Here is a 15,422-nt window from a genome sequence, read left to right on the forward strand (position 1 = left end):
ACTCACACAGCTCCATGACTTAGTCTCACAGGTGCTAGAGTTGTCCAACTTATGGTGTTTTGTATAGGGAAGAGAATAAGCCCTTCTTTTGGAGCTTCCAGCAAGAAAGAAGTTTGTCCCATTGAGCATCTTCTTGTCTATAAAGCCCACATGTGTCTTAGGTGTCAATACGAGGTGCCACCAGGGTTTCGCTCTCCCTGATGGCCTTGTTAGGGAAGTAGCAATGGCTGTTTGGTGTCTGTGGCTGGATGCCATAGATGACAGTCTTTCTTTCTGTCTTTCTTTCTTTCTCTCTTTCTTTCTTTCTTTCTTTCTCTCTCTCTTTCTTTCTTTCTTTCTTTCTTTCTTTCTCTTAACTTGCTAGGCAGAGTGAGGAATGGTGAGGTGCATAAGGAGACGGTGGTCTTTGCTTTCTGAGGATATTTGGAACAATTCCTAGAAAGGAGTCTCATGAGGGTGGGGACATTTGTAACCCTGTGTTAAGACTCTCTACCTATTTTCAAATGACACCCAGGTTGAAAGTCTAATGCTCCGTGACCATCTTCTAGAACTCTAAAACTCTTTACTGATTTTTCAAAACACAGTATAAGTCTTGGAAAGAAAAGTGAACTTTGCCCCTGAACTTTGCCTAATGAGCCCCCCAAACCATTTCTTCTTGTCTACCAAGTTCTCAAGAAATGGCCACCGTGTGTGTGGTTTGCTGGCCTCCGGGGCAGCAGCAGGACATATGCAGATGTGTGTGAGTCCCATTTTTAGACGTGACTATGGAATGAAGCGTTCTTCAGAGAAATAGACATGGGGGCTAGAGAGATAGCTCAGAGGTTAAGAGCACTGGCTACTCTTTTTTAAAAATATTTTTTATTAATTTATTCATATTGCATCTTGATTGTTAGTCCTTCCTCTGTTTCCTCCCATTCTTCCTTCCCTCCCACTTCCCCACTTCTCCCCTCCCCTATGTCTGTGATTGAGGGAGACCTCCTCCCCCTATATATGCTCTTAGAATATCGAGTCTCTTCATGGTAACTTGCTATCCTTCCTCTGAGTGCCGCCAGGTCTTCCCATCCAGGGGACGTGGTCAGAAAAGGGGCACCAGATTTCCTGTGAGAGTCAGATCTCACTTTCCATTCAACGGTGGAGAATATCATGTTCGTCGGCTAGGTCTTGGTAAGGGTTCGAAGTTTACGGCCTATATTTTCCTTGGCTGGTGCCTTAGTTTGAGGAGGACCCCAGGACCCAGATCTGCCTGTCATAAAGTTCTTCTTGTAGGTTTCCAGGACCCTGTGCATCCTACTATTTCCCCATTCTTCCATGCTACTTTCACCTAAAGTCTCAATAGGATGTCCTCTCCTCTGACCCACTTTCTTGGTAAGTAAAGTTTTTCATGGGACATATCCCTTGGACTAGTGTTTTGATATAAGTGAGTATATACCATTTGTCTCTTTTTGCTTCTGGGTGAACTCACTCATTATAATAATTTCTAGATCAATCCATTTGTCCACAAATTTCAGGAATTCCTTGTTTTTAATAGCTGAGTAGTACTCCATGCACTGGCTACTCTTACAGAGGTCCTGAGTTCAATTCCCAGCAACCGCATGGTGGCTCACAACCATCTCTAACTCCACTTCTACCTCCACACACTCTTCTGACTTCCTTGCGCAACCAAGCACACATGTGGCACACAGGCATGCAAGTAAAACACTCAGACACATAAAATAAAAAAATAAAATGAATATATCTTTAAAAAAAAGAGAGAGACAAACATACAAGTAGCATAAAATGAATCTGGGAGCTTCCCCAAGGTGTATGCAACCCGAGGTTGCCTTTCCACAGGACTATGGTGCTGGTTCTGTGAGCCTGCTGCTGGTCCGTCTCTTCTCTGGGTGTCACCCCACTGACTCCTCGGAAGCCCTGATGAAGCTGGCATGGAAGAGCTTAGTGATGTCCAAACCGAGCATGCAGCAGCAGGAGCCAGGCACAGCTGCCAGTGCGTGCTTGAGGGAGTGTGAGCTGCGCCAGGAGGTGGAGGAGGCAGGAAACCCTCTGATCTTGATATTACAAATCTCAAGAGTCACTTTCTTTCTCAGTAGGGACTTGGCTTATTAATCACCAGATTGTCTGTGGTTTGTTTTCGGCTCCCTTCAGGCCCCCACAGTGGGAATACGTCCCTATTTTTTCTCACTGTCTTCTTTTTATCCCACTTAGCCATAGCTGACCTCCCTTCATCTTCCTAGATGTGTCTGGTGTTTGGAGGTCCTCTAATTTCCTCATCAGACATTTTGTTTAGTCCAGTTTTAAGAGCCATGGAATCTCCTCTATTTTCCTCTTCACAAAGGTAGCATACACACTTTCTCTCTCCCTCCCAACCCCGCCCCCTGCCTCAAATAAAATAAAACAAAATAAAATATGCTGGTGATGTGAAGATGGCCTCCAGAGAAAAACCACTTTAACTGTCCAGTGACTCTCAATATTTTCAATGCCAGTAAACTATTTTTATTCTATAAAAATGGGGTTATGCTCTCTCTGTGGTGTGGTGTGTGTGTGTGTGTGTGTGTGTGTGTGTGTGTGTGTGTTGCTTTTTTTCTCTTGGGAAGTCTACCTAGCCCCTCCTGACTGACATTCTCATTGTAATGGAGTAGAAAATGTTTCGGGTCCCTATTCCTTCCGATTACCACCTAGTACTGGCCACACGATACAGAAGACAGGAGGCTGACGTTGGAACAAGGAGTTTCTAGCATAATCCTGCCACTAGTTGTCTGTGTGATCGAGACATAGCACTCAACCTTCTTGGCCTCAGATTTTGTTTTTCAACTAGACATTGGCTCATGGCTTCGAAAAGTCCCTCCCAGTTCTGTCACAGTGATGGAGACCAGGGGTGGATTAGGATATGTCTAAGGCACCAATATAGGAGCCCTGTAGCCAGCACCAGAGAAAACCCCTTCAGCTTCCTCAGAGCCTTCATACCAATGCTAAATATATTCATCCAGGACTAGAACTTCCTAAGACAATCTTGTCTTCTCTCCCTCCGTCTCTCTGTCTTCCCGTTACTCTCCTACCACGGCAACTGAGCTCTAGTTACTACCATCACCATGAAAAATATCTAACAAACGCTGACAAAGTCCTTCGGTTGGTGCCATCCCCTGGGTTCTACCCAGTTTTCATTTTGCTTACGTGGTCTGTGAAATGTAGCTTTGTTATTTGTTTTGTCCTTTTACTAAGTGTCCTCCTGGAACCGATGTGTCTGGAAGATGCCCACTCTTTCCTTTGAATGTACACACAGTCAACTCATTATTTATGATTCTGCGTATGAACTCATCTCCGCTAACATTTGTTTGTAACTCTAAAGCCAACACTGATGGGACTTTTTGGGTTATCTGTAGACGTGGGTAGAGCACAGAAACTCTCAGCTGAGGCTGTATTTGTTTCTTTCTCTGTTTCTATTAAATATCCTGAGGGAAGTGACTTAAGGGAGAAAGGATTTTCTTTGCCTGAAAGCTCAAGACTCCTTTGCAGGAAAACCAGGCGGCAGAAGCCTGAAGGAGCTGGCCACGTCGCCTCCACAGCCAGGAAGCTGAGGGCACTGAATACATTCAGGCTTCTCTGCATCCATCCTCCTCTTGCACAAGTGGCTCTACCTGCGGGATATCCAGAGGCCCATGACCCAGGTCATTGTAAATTCGATCACGCTGACAATTCCCACCACTGTACTCATCTTCTGCCTTCTTGATTCAACTCTCAACCCATAAACTATCAGCTTTTCTCTCTTTTTTTCTTAAATTGCACTATGTTTTGTAGATGTGTTTCACATTTTGATTTTTTTTGTTTTTTTCTATGATTTTTATTATTTAAGATGGCCCACGAGCAATATTTGGAAAAAATTAAGCCCTAAGGGGCCATCTTGTGTCTTATGGAGAAAACATGTTTCAACTCTTGCCTGCAGTTAGGATTTCTGGACCTTTACTGTTTTCTCCTATGAGGCCAGAGATGTCATTCCAGCGACTTATTAGGAAACATAAACTTCATGCCTCCACGGCCTGGGCCTTGTGTTAGAGATCAGTACATTTTTTAATGCAATTGTATCCATTAGAAAAAGACTCAAAGGAGATAGAGACTCAGGGGTATCAAAGTCCAAGTTCCTGAGCGTCGGGACATCAGAACCTTTATGATCCAGTCCCTGGCTACGCTGCCAGCCTCATGTCTTGATTTCCTAGACCTCTTATGCTCACCTCCAAGATGCTCTCTGCCTGTGATCTTGTTTCCCTTGTCAGCCTGGAGGGCACTTACTCAACTGACCACACTTGGCTCACACATCATCTCCTTAAAGAGAACCTTAGAGCTTTCCCAGTAAAGCTGACCATACCCTCTCTATTGTCCCCACCACTCCTTCTAGAAGCTTCTATCAAAGCGCCGCTTTACCGCATTCACCCTGTAAGCATCTCCCTTTCTCTCTAGGCCTTCTCTTTACACGCAATATGTGCTCATCCTTGCTGATGACTCTCTGATCATCAGTCTGACGCACGCCTGAGTCAAGGCTGTGGCTCTCTGGCCTCTGCTTCACCCCAGCCTTGTCCCTCTTTGCCAGAGTGACCTAAGCATCTTAGTGATTTTCCCCCCTTACTCTGTGCTTCCACCAGATGCCCAGTGAAGGAAACCCCATCCTCCCAATATTCAAACCAGAAAGTCTGTACCTGTCAACCTTTCCCTACCTCTCTCCTCATAGCCCAGTGATCTACTCCAGGCCACTCTGTTCCCATTAGCACACCAGCCTGCTGACTTATTTTCCCGCCTCCTCTTTGCCAGAGGTCCTGCCCTTATTTTAATCAGAATGCTGTCTCAAAGGGGCTGACGGGACCTCAATGGTTTACTCCATTGTCCTTCTTTGAAGTCTGGCTAGTCCCTGTAGCATGATGTGTAATCCTCCGAGAGAGAGCGACTAGTCTCTTTGTGCCTGTTCTTTTAAGCCTTCCCTTTCTCTACTTGACCCTTGGATGCAGCACCAGGCCTTCCAGCCTTGTTCACTGACTCATGGCTCACCAAGCTGGATTTGTGCCTCTGGGACTGAATGAGTTGCGTTTTAATTTTCATGGCTTGGCCCAGCAGCTCTTTCTTTAGCTCTGGGTGTCTCTTCCACCTTCAGAAAACCCCCTTCTCCAATAGTTCACATTATATACTTGAAATATCTGGAAGGTAGGAACCAGGTGCAACCCTAGAACATAGCCTAGTGACCCACATGATGAGGATAAGGTTTGCTCAGTGAAGTAATTAGCTCAAGAGCTTGAAGGTCTTGGTAACAGGCACCACTGACCAAGTACATAGCTGACTGACCAGTAGGCAAGTCTTGCCAGTAACCAGCCCTTCTGCCCACACTGGGAGCTACAGTTCAATGAAAAACACAGTCCTGCAATGTAGACTTTTCTTTCTTTCTGGGGTCACACTTGTATGCTTAGCTGCACTTCCTCTCACCCTCTGAGTTTTACTAATGTCAACCATGGTTAAATAAATTCCATACAGCATAAAGCCAGCAATCAATGACCCTTTGCATTTTTTTTTTGAATAATACAGTTTGTGGAATTTAGAGGCAATTTTACTTAAAGAATTTTAAAGAGAGAGGTTGAAGAGAGAACAAGCTCTACACAGGTGAAGACAGAATGAGCCAGAGAATAAGAAAGAGCCAGAAGATCAGAACAGATTGCTAGAGTTAGTTTGAGGCCAAGCAGAGCAATTCTCTTAGAGGCTGAGAGAGAAGCCAGATTTAATCTGTCAGCTTCGAGAGGAGTTTTGAGGCAGAACAACTGTGTTGAACCAGTCAGCCAGTGTTCAGAAAGAACTAGAAAGGGTGAGTTTATTCGTAAGTCTCAGAAGATGAAAACATTCTAGGCCTTGATTAAATTGCATGGAGGAGAGAAGCTTCTAGGACTAGGCCTAAGTTAGCAGACAGAGGCAGTTAGCCTCCAAGATGGCAATTAAATCAGGTAAATAAAAGTTACTTAAAAAGAAAGAAAGAAAGAAAGAAAATCTTTGTTCCCTCTGTTAACCATGTTAAAAAATGGTTAAGATTAGGTTTTAAGCTTCTTTTCAAAAGCACATATGTTGATCTGAACAGAACTTTGAAAAATGAAACAAAAAAAGAAAATAAGATCATGTGCACAGTATGACCTTATTTTTGTTAAGTAAGAATAATCTAGTCAGAATATCTTGGAAAACTATTGGAGGTGTGTGTGATTACTAGGGCCCGTCACATTTCATACTACTTATTTCTGGTTTTTCTATGCCAAAAAAAAAATCTACAGAAAGTTCTGGAATCGTTTTTATTTATAGCTTTATGCTGGGCCGAGTCTGAAACAATCAATTGACAACTTTTATTCATCACAAGGGACTGTGGGCCTGCTTCACACTGGAGTCCAAACGGCCTCTTCAACTTTTGCGCAACTATCTAGGAATAGGAAATTTTTGAACAATATGATGGTAATATGAAAGTTTCCAGCTCTTTGAAGTTCAGTCAGTGATGATTTTCTTTAAAAGCTAAGATGTGTCAAGTACTTAAAAAGTACTTTGCAAGCTGTGAACTGTGTCAACTCCAGGATGAGGCTGGAGGCATCTTCAGCTGTGACATTGATGGCGTCTCTTGTCATTGCTATGTGAGTCCCACTCTGGGTGGTCAGAAAGGAGTTCAACCATTCCAATCTGTGTAAGACTATCTATGCCACATTTATAACATGGTGTCATGCCACCAGCCTGTTTAAAACTCACTATGGCATCCTATGGCCCTTGGGCCAGGTCCACATCTTTGCACATAGTTCAGGGACCTTCCCCAGTTTGGCTTCACCAGTCTCTCCATCTTGGTTTCATTTATTCGTGAATCTGCTTATTCACTCTTTTCAATCTGTTCACTAGATACTGTGTTCTCACTATGTACCAGGCCTTGTCTTAAGAGTCAGCAGCAAATAAAAATTGATTAAATTCTGTGGTGCTTGCATTCCAATGATGTCACACAAACAGTAAACAGATTGTGAATGCCACAGCCATGAATGCCATGGAGGGAGATAAAGCAGGAGAGATGTAGTGCTTTTCTTTCTTTCTTTCTTTCTTTCTTTCTTTCTTTCTTTCATTAATTCATTCATATCACATCTCAATTGTTATCCCATCGCTTGTATCCTCCCATTCCTCCCTTCTGCTTTCTCCCTACTCCCCTCCCCTATGTCTGTGACTGAGGGGGACCTCCTCCCCCTGTATATGCTCATAGGGTATCAACTCTCTTCTTGGTAGCCTGCTATCCTTCCTTTGAGTGTCACCAGGCCTCCCCATCAAGGAGACGTGGTCAAATATGGGACACCAGAGTTCGTGTGAAAGTCAGTCCCCACTCTCCACTCATCTGTGGAGAATGTCCTGTCTATTGGCTAGATCTGGGTCAGGGTTCAATGTTTACTGCATGTATAGTTCTTGGCTGGTGCCATAGTTTGAGCAGGACTCAGATCTCCCCAACATAATGTTCTTCTTGTAGGTTTCTAGGACCCTCTAGATCCTTCTATTTCCCCATTCTCCCATGCTTCTCTCACCTAATGTCCCAATGTCCTGTCCTCTGTCCCACTTTCCTGGTAAGTGAATACTTTCATGGGACATGCCCCTTGGGCTAGTGTCCAGATATAAGTGAGTATATACCATTTGAGTCGTTCTGCTTCTGGGTTAACTCACTCATTATGATCATTTCTAGTTTAATCCATTTGTCCACAAATTTTGGAAATTCCTTGTTTTTAATAGCTGAGTAGACAGGTAGAGGATGTTCTTACCCCTGACAGGCAGATGAGAACGTCTTTCTATAATAAGTGGATTAAGCTTGAATTTTTTATCTTAGCCATTACATCCATCAGAATGGCTGTTCTCATCTGCCTGTCAGGGGTAAGAACATCCTCTACCTGTCTCCTCGAGGCTCCATGTCATGACACCTGACACAATGTACACTGCTAGCCTTTGTAAAAAGTCCCCTGTACATGTTTCTGTGAGGACAGGACCATACCTGCCATGACCACAGTCAAGAGCAGCTGACATGTGGTAGGGACTTGGTGAATGTCTAAATGCATCAAGCTGTTCCACTTCTGCTTGAACCAAACTCCTTCGAACAGCAGTCACGAATGCATGCTGTTTCCTGGTTCTTCATCTTGGAAATACCACCCCTGGAGGATTATGGGGAAAATCACAAACAGGCTCTGCGTATCACCTTGCAGAGCAAGCTCTATAGATGCAAGGGAGGCCACTTCCTTGTAAGCTAGCCTGTTCTCTTATATGCTTGAGCAGTTCTGTTCAGGAGAAAACTTGCCTTGAAACTGACAAAACTGGGGAGAGAGATGCCCTCTGAGGGAAGAATACATTTTAGTTTTTCAATCCCAGTTATGTGGATATTGTAGGACACAAAAGAAAGTGCTACTCAAGGCCTTCCTTTCATTAAGTCTATTGAGATAAAATTCACATTAACTGCACCCTTTCAGGAGTAGCTTTCTTTATCTCTTTCAAATACACGTGTTCTTGTTACTTGAATCAAAAGGTTCCTATGAATTCTTTGTTGGTAATAACTCAAAGCAGTTCTTGCATTCTTTTTTTTTTTTTTTTTTTTTTTTTTTTTTTTTTTTTTTTTACAAAATGGGAATCTTCAACTTCAAATAATTTGAGACCCAAGGCTTAAACACTCTGGGATTGAGCTTTTTTTTTTTTTTTTTTTTTTTTTTTTTTAGGGGTGCAGTTGGAGAGGGGCATTGCTGAATATTTGCCAGCCTGGAAGATTATTATTCAACTTATTCCAAAGCGTAACCAGGTACCAACCAAATACATATTCAGATACTATTGCCTATTACACTGAATTTGATTTGAGGAATTTTTAAAGAAAAACGGGAATGTGGGGCCGGGGAGATGTGTCCCACCACAGAAGCATCAATGTCTCAGTTTAGGTCACTGGTATGCACATGAAAAGCCAAGTAGTGTGTACCTATAGTCCCAGCATGAGGGAGGTGGAGACACACAGGCCCCCTGGTGCTCTAGGACCAGCATGCTAGGCTTGGGGTTCCCTGGGAGAGCTTTTCTCTAAAAAAGAACATGGAGAAGTGATTGCAGAAGACACCTAACACCAACCTCTAGCCTCTGTAGGTTGTGCACATGTCCTTCCTGCCTGCACACACATGTGCACATAACACACACATCACATACACACTCACACATAGAATTTAGTCTTTCCTCCTACACGAAGAGGACTGGCTTAGGACTGGCTACACAGCGGCCACCCGGTAAGCGCCCTGTGAGAGATTGGTGTGTGTGGCTTTTGGCAGACTCACGATAATGTCTGCTTCAGATAGACCCGGATTTCTGATCAGAAGGCCTATTTGGCCAGGCAGAATGTCTCGTTTCTTATAGCGAATGATCTTTTGCCAGTCTCACTGTTCTCTCATTACCTCAGGAAACAGATCACCTCACAACCCTCATGGAACAAAGGCAGGCCTTTAGGAAGGTGGATCACCTCCAAAGATCAAGGCAGTTTGGCTTCTCTCTGTGGCTGCAAAGATATGAAAGAAGGAAGCATTTGTGGCTCTTGAGGTGAAGTGATGCTAGTTTCCAGCTCTTTCCCTCAGCCCTCCTCAGTTTAAAGTCATTGTCGAGAATACTAAACCACCAGCGTGTGGAGGGGAACTCCACAGGTGATCACTACATTAGCTCATATTCTTGGAGTGCTCCCTGGAAGAGAGATTCTGGACATTGCAGAGCAGCCAATGGTGACCTAGTAGTAAGCACATAATGAGATCTCTGAAACCAGTCTGGTGTTCCCCCAAATGCAACCATCCATTCTAGGTCACCAAAAGATACTACCCCCCCCCCTTATTGTCAATCAGTATAATTAACAAGTCTTTCCAAAGAGGTCTCAGAAATGCCACGAGAAGCTCAGGGGATTAGGGCTTAGTGTAACACACAGTGTAAGAGATGAGGAAAGTAGTGTGGGAAACGTATGTAAATTTTATCTCAATGTTATCATTTTCCTCCAAGTTTTTGTCCATTGCTCCTTTGAGCTGAGATACTAAGGAATCTTGCAAAACTAGCCACATCCAGTTATTCCTGCCTGCTGTGACCAGGCATGGGTTAGTGGGCCATTACAACGCTGGCACCTGGTGTCATGTGCAGTCTTTGACAGGACCACCACCACCACCACCACCACCAACAACAACAACAACCAAACAAAGCATAGAAAACATCTCTTTGTGGAAGCTGTAGTATATGAGTGTTTCCCACACTATATTCCTTTGCAAATGTTCACTTGGCAATGAGCCATTGGTCTGGTTCAAGGTCTCTGGCTTCTCTTACACCATCAATATTGGATCCTTACTGGGACTCCTCCTGGTTATCCTGTTGCTACCCTGTGTGATGGAGACCCTGCAGCTTTGGAACAGCTGGTCCTTTCATGTATCCCAACCCCTGGCAGATGACACAGATGTTGGCGTGGGCCAGTTTTGAGGCCTGGATCTGGACCTGGGTGGTAGCTAAGTTGGTCAGCCAATGAGCTCTCCCGTATCTGGACCACCAGGATGATCTATCTCTCCAGCACTGCTGCGGCTAGGTCACCATTGGCAGAAGAAGGCAGGCTCAGCTCTCTTGCTTTCCTGCTCCCAGGGACAGCTCACTCACACCCATGACTACAGAGACACCTCCATTGTGCTACTCAGTCAAGGTGTGGGGTCAGCTTTCCCAACTGTTGTAGCCTGTGAGGGTCTAGGGCAGGTCTCTTGCTCTCATACCATCAGGGCTGGCTCACCTGTGTCTTTGCCATCAAGGCCAGCTTTACTTTATTGCCCAGGCAAGATGCATAACCTGCTTTGCTGAGTGCTACAGCCAGTGAGGAGGCAAGGCTAGCTCTGCTGCTCTCATGACCCCAGAGTCAGCTCTCCTGGCTACTGCAAGGGAGAGCAAGGGAGGGCATCACCCCTGCATCCATGCCACTACATGCCAGACAAAGGGCAGGGCCAACTCACCCACACTCTCACCCTTGGGGCCAGCTCACCTGCACCCCCTCCACCAGGGCCAACTCTACTGTGCTGCCTAGGTGAGGTGCAGGGTCTGCTCTCCAGTGCTGCATCCAGCTAGGGGCAGAGACAGCTCACTTGCTCTCATGACCCAGGGCCAGTTCTCCTGATTGCCGCAGGTGATGGTTGGGTGGGGCACTATCCCCCACACCCACACCACCTCATGGAAGCAGGCCAGCTTTCCCAAGTTCTTACTCTCAGGGCTGGCTCACCTGCACCCTCTCCTCCTGCTACCAGGGTCAACTCTACTGTGCTGTCCAGGAGAGGTACAGGGCCTGCTCTCTAAAGTGCTGTAGTGGCGAGGGGCAGGGATAGCTCTCCCAAGCTCATGACACTCTGGGCAACTTTCCCAACTGTCAAAGGTGGCTCAAGAGTCACAGAGGAAGGGGGCATCATCTCTGTGCCCATGTCACCCCACGACAGACAAGTGGCATCGTCAGCTCTCCCACACTCACACCCTCTGAGCTGGCTCACCAGCACCCCAGCCAACAGGACCAGTTCCATTATGCTGCCTGGGTGAGGCTCAGGGCATGCTGAGCATCCCACCTGCTGCTGCTAGTGAGAGATGGGGCCAGCTCTTCAGAATGCCTCCATCCAGAGAGGGGCTGGGCCAGTTATATATGCACAGCCCTTGAACATCCATGGGGTTCTTGGCAGCTGCCCTGACCATGTTCCTAGTGGTAATATGAGCCATGGGCATTGACACCAACCCCTGCCGACCCCGCCGCTGTGTAGCCACAGACTCGGACATGGCCCCCCAGTGGCGGCTCAGGCTGGGACTTCACCATGGCCCCAGGTGGCGTGGCTGGCCACTCATAACAGGCTAGTTTTCTCCACCCTTGAGTCTCTGATTTTATCTTTCCTCATAATGCTCAAGCTGTTCCACTTTTCTTTCTCTCTCATCTGGCCAACACATATTTGCTCATTGTGATGGCTCCTGCTGCAGCCTGGCCAAGAGGCTGATGGGGCCCAAAATATCCAGACTAAGGTGGCTGTGGTCAGACTGGTGATTCAGTTTTCAGATTGATCCAAATGCCCATTAGAGCCAGCAGATTTTATCCCATGAGCCTTTGTCTAAGTGTCCTTTCCCTTCTCAGGGACTTCCATGGGCAAGCTGTGCAGTCTGGATGTGCCAAAATTGCCAAAAGTGTTTTATGTCGTAGGTCGTAATCTAGCATTACCTCTAAATTTTATACACCAGTGAGTGGCTCAAGTATTTGGGGGCACAGTGAGCATTGCCGACCTCTCACCTCACTCATGGTATTTAAGGACCCTTGTGGCTGCTATCGTGGTGTCAGTGGCTGCCTGGCTCATCCATGCTTAGGCACCTCACACTTCCCTTCCCTCAACACCCCTTGTAGTCATTTAATAGGTCTCAAGACTGAGGACAGCACTAAATACACGGTCGATGTCCGCTAGGACCACACACTGCATATGATTAAAGTTACAATGTGTAAGCTTGATAACAGGAAGACTAGCATGAGGAAGGCCATCTAGACCCCCAGCTGGACCCTGTGGTAGCCATGACCTGAGCGCACAGTGAAGATCACCTCGGGCTGCTTCCAGGGAGGTACAGAAGGGAGCAGAGGAAGGGGCTGTAGCCTAATTTAGAGAAAAGGGGGATGGGGGGAACAGCTGGAAACATTCAATTGATTCTGAGCGTCACCCCAGAGACATTCAAGTGTGGATCACAGAGTAAGGAAATGATGAACCCATAGTCTGTTGAATGTCTTGCCAGAGAAACACACCCATCCAATCAGCCAGTAGGAAAAAAAAAGTCCCAGAAGCCCCCTCACCCACTGCTCTTGGCTATGCATGATCTAGAGTTAGCCACTTTTTTTGACCCCGAGTGTAGCAGATCAGTTTTGCCTGCTTTTTGAATGTGACATGAACTTCATTACAAGTCTTGCGCTTTTCTGCTTGACGTCTTTGCTTAGGAAACCCATCTCTATACTTTCATGTAGAAATAGAATAAATATTTATTGTTGTACAATAGTCTAATATGCAATCACATGATGCTTTGTCCATCTTATTGGCTTCAGTGTAGGGCAGTTATGAGTAGAGTTGGTGTGAATATGTTGTATATGTTTTTGGTGTGCAAACTCATTTTTGTTCAGTGTCTGTTTAGAAAATGCATAGTTGAGTCTTAGACTATGTATCTCATTTCTGCACTGCCTTGGGATAGGCTTCAAAACAGTATCTGAAGGAGAATGTTTTGTATGAGAGAAGAAATAATTAAAAAAAAAAACTTAAAAAATAAATGAAAAAAAACCCAGCAACATTTCCATTTGACAGAAATTAAATATAAAATAACAAAAGAGAGGCAGTACTAATTGCTCTTCAAAGGGCTTTTTATGGTTTCATTTTCTGTAGATATTTGTCAACAATCATTTTAATTTTAGTGATTGTGGTGAGTGGCTTCTTTCGCTTTCTTTCTTTCTTTCTTTCTTTCTTTCTTTCTTTCTTTCTTTCTTTCTCTTTACTTATTTATTTTGAGACTTGGTATCATGTCATGGTCCAGGCTGGCCTGGAACTTACTATGTAGCTAAGGATGACCTTGAATTTCTGGTCTTCTTGTTTCCACCTCTGAGACTACAGGCATGCACCACCACATATGATTTATGTCATCCTGGACACTGAACTCAGGGCTTCGTGCTTTGTAGGCCAGAACTCTACCAAGTGAGCTGCACCTCCACCCAAAGTGTGTAGCTCTTAACTTTACAGTTCCCTGTGTTGATTAAATTAATCTCTTTACCTATGTTTATTGGACAATCTCTTTGGCAAAGTGCATGTCCAAGCATCTGTTTTGTTTTGTTTGTTTTTCCTCATGGATTCATAAGTTTTTTTTTTAATGTATTCTGGTTTTGAGAACTTTGTTGGGTATATTGCAAATGTTTCTGAGGTCATTTTATTTATTTATTTATTTATTTATTTATTTATTTATTTATTTATTGGTTTTTTGAGACAGGGTTTCTCTGTGGAGCCTTGGCTGTCCTGGACTCACTTTGTAGACCAGGCTGGTCTTGAATTCACAGAGATCCGCCTGCCTCTTCCTCCCTGAGTGCTGAGATTAAAGACGTGCGCCACCATCGCCTGGTTCTGAGGTAATTTTAAACAGCAACTTACTTGTAGTTTGTCTCTCAAATGCAAAGTGTTCATAGACATTTATTGTTCAAATGAGAAAGAAAGGACTGGCTATGTAACAGTGGCCCCTAGCACCACAAGAAAACATAATGCTTTTTGTCTGAAAAGTGTGGAAAATGTCTTATATCAAGACATATTTCAAAGGAAGAAACAAAGGAAAGGGCATAGTTTGACAAGCGCTAATGCAGACTAATGCTAAGGTCGCAAGTGAGGGGTGAGATTCAGTGACTTGACAGATTTGACCTGTGCAAGACAGAACATCCAGCTACATGGCCAAATCCCTCGCCCTTGATTTGTTGCATGTCTCGTTCATAAGGTCAATCTCAGGTAGACCACAGGGCCTTCTTCTCTAAGTCCAATTAAATACAAGCTTTTGGCCAGGGCAGGGCTTATATTGCTCCTCACACAAAATCAGTAGAGAGTTTAGAAGGGAAGCGACAGACCTCAGTTGTGGATTTAAAAAACATTGACACGTTGTTTTGCACGGCATGTTTACTGGTTTCTAAAGGTGACTAAGATTTTCCCCAGTCTTGTGCTGCCAACCCTAGACAGCTACCAGAGGGAGCGAATACCGTGAGATGGGTAGACCCGGAAGCCCTAGACAGGTACCAGCGGGACCTAATACCGTGAGATGGGTAGACAGACCCCAGAAGCCCTAGTATTAGCCCCGAAGCTAATACCGTGAGATGAGTAGACCCCAAAGCGCATGTAAACGTGCAGCTGCTCGGGGCCAAGTCTTGGGAGAATACAAATCCCAACTGGGACCTGAAGCATAGACTGCCAGGTGCCAGGCAAGCTGCAGCTCCAACAACTGCTAGCTAGGAAGCTGGAGATGTGGCTCCTCTGGGTCTTAATGCCTGACGTTTCTGCCCTGCGTCTCCAAGACTGTTTTTCTCTAGCTGAGATAAACTTTTTTTTTTTTCATGATGTCTGTTTTTGTTTCTGGTTTTGTTTTTACTTCCCAGTTACAGATACATAGATGGGCTAAGAAAAAAGGTCAATGCCGTCTCTTTCCAAGTTCTTTGAGATGATGTTGTTTTCCGTGTTCTGTGTTTTCCAGATTATGGGAACTTAATCTAAAAATGCATGAAGTAAATTATAATATGATCCTCCTGAGCCAAGGCATCCTGACTGATAGTCGTTTTAAATGGAGGGATTCACCCTTAGTTCTTACGGTGCTTGTTTTCTACTTAGACTGGGAAACACAACATGGATTGATTGATTAGA

This window comes from Acomys minous (genome assembly GCF_964271855.1).
Source record: "Acomys minous genome assembly, chromosome: 15".
Classification (NCBI taxonomy): Eukaryota; Metazoa; Chordata; class Mammalia; order Rodentia; family Muridae; genus Acomys; species Acomys minous.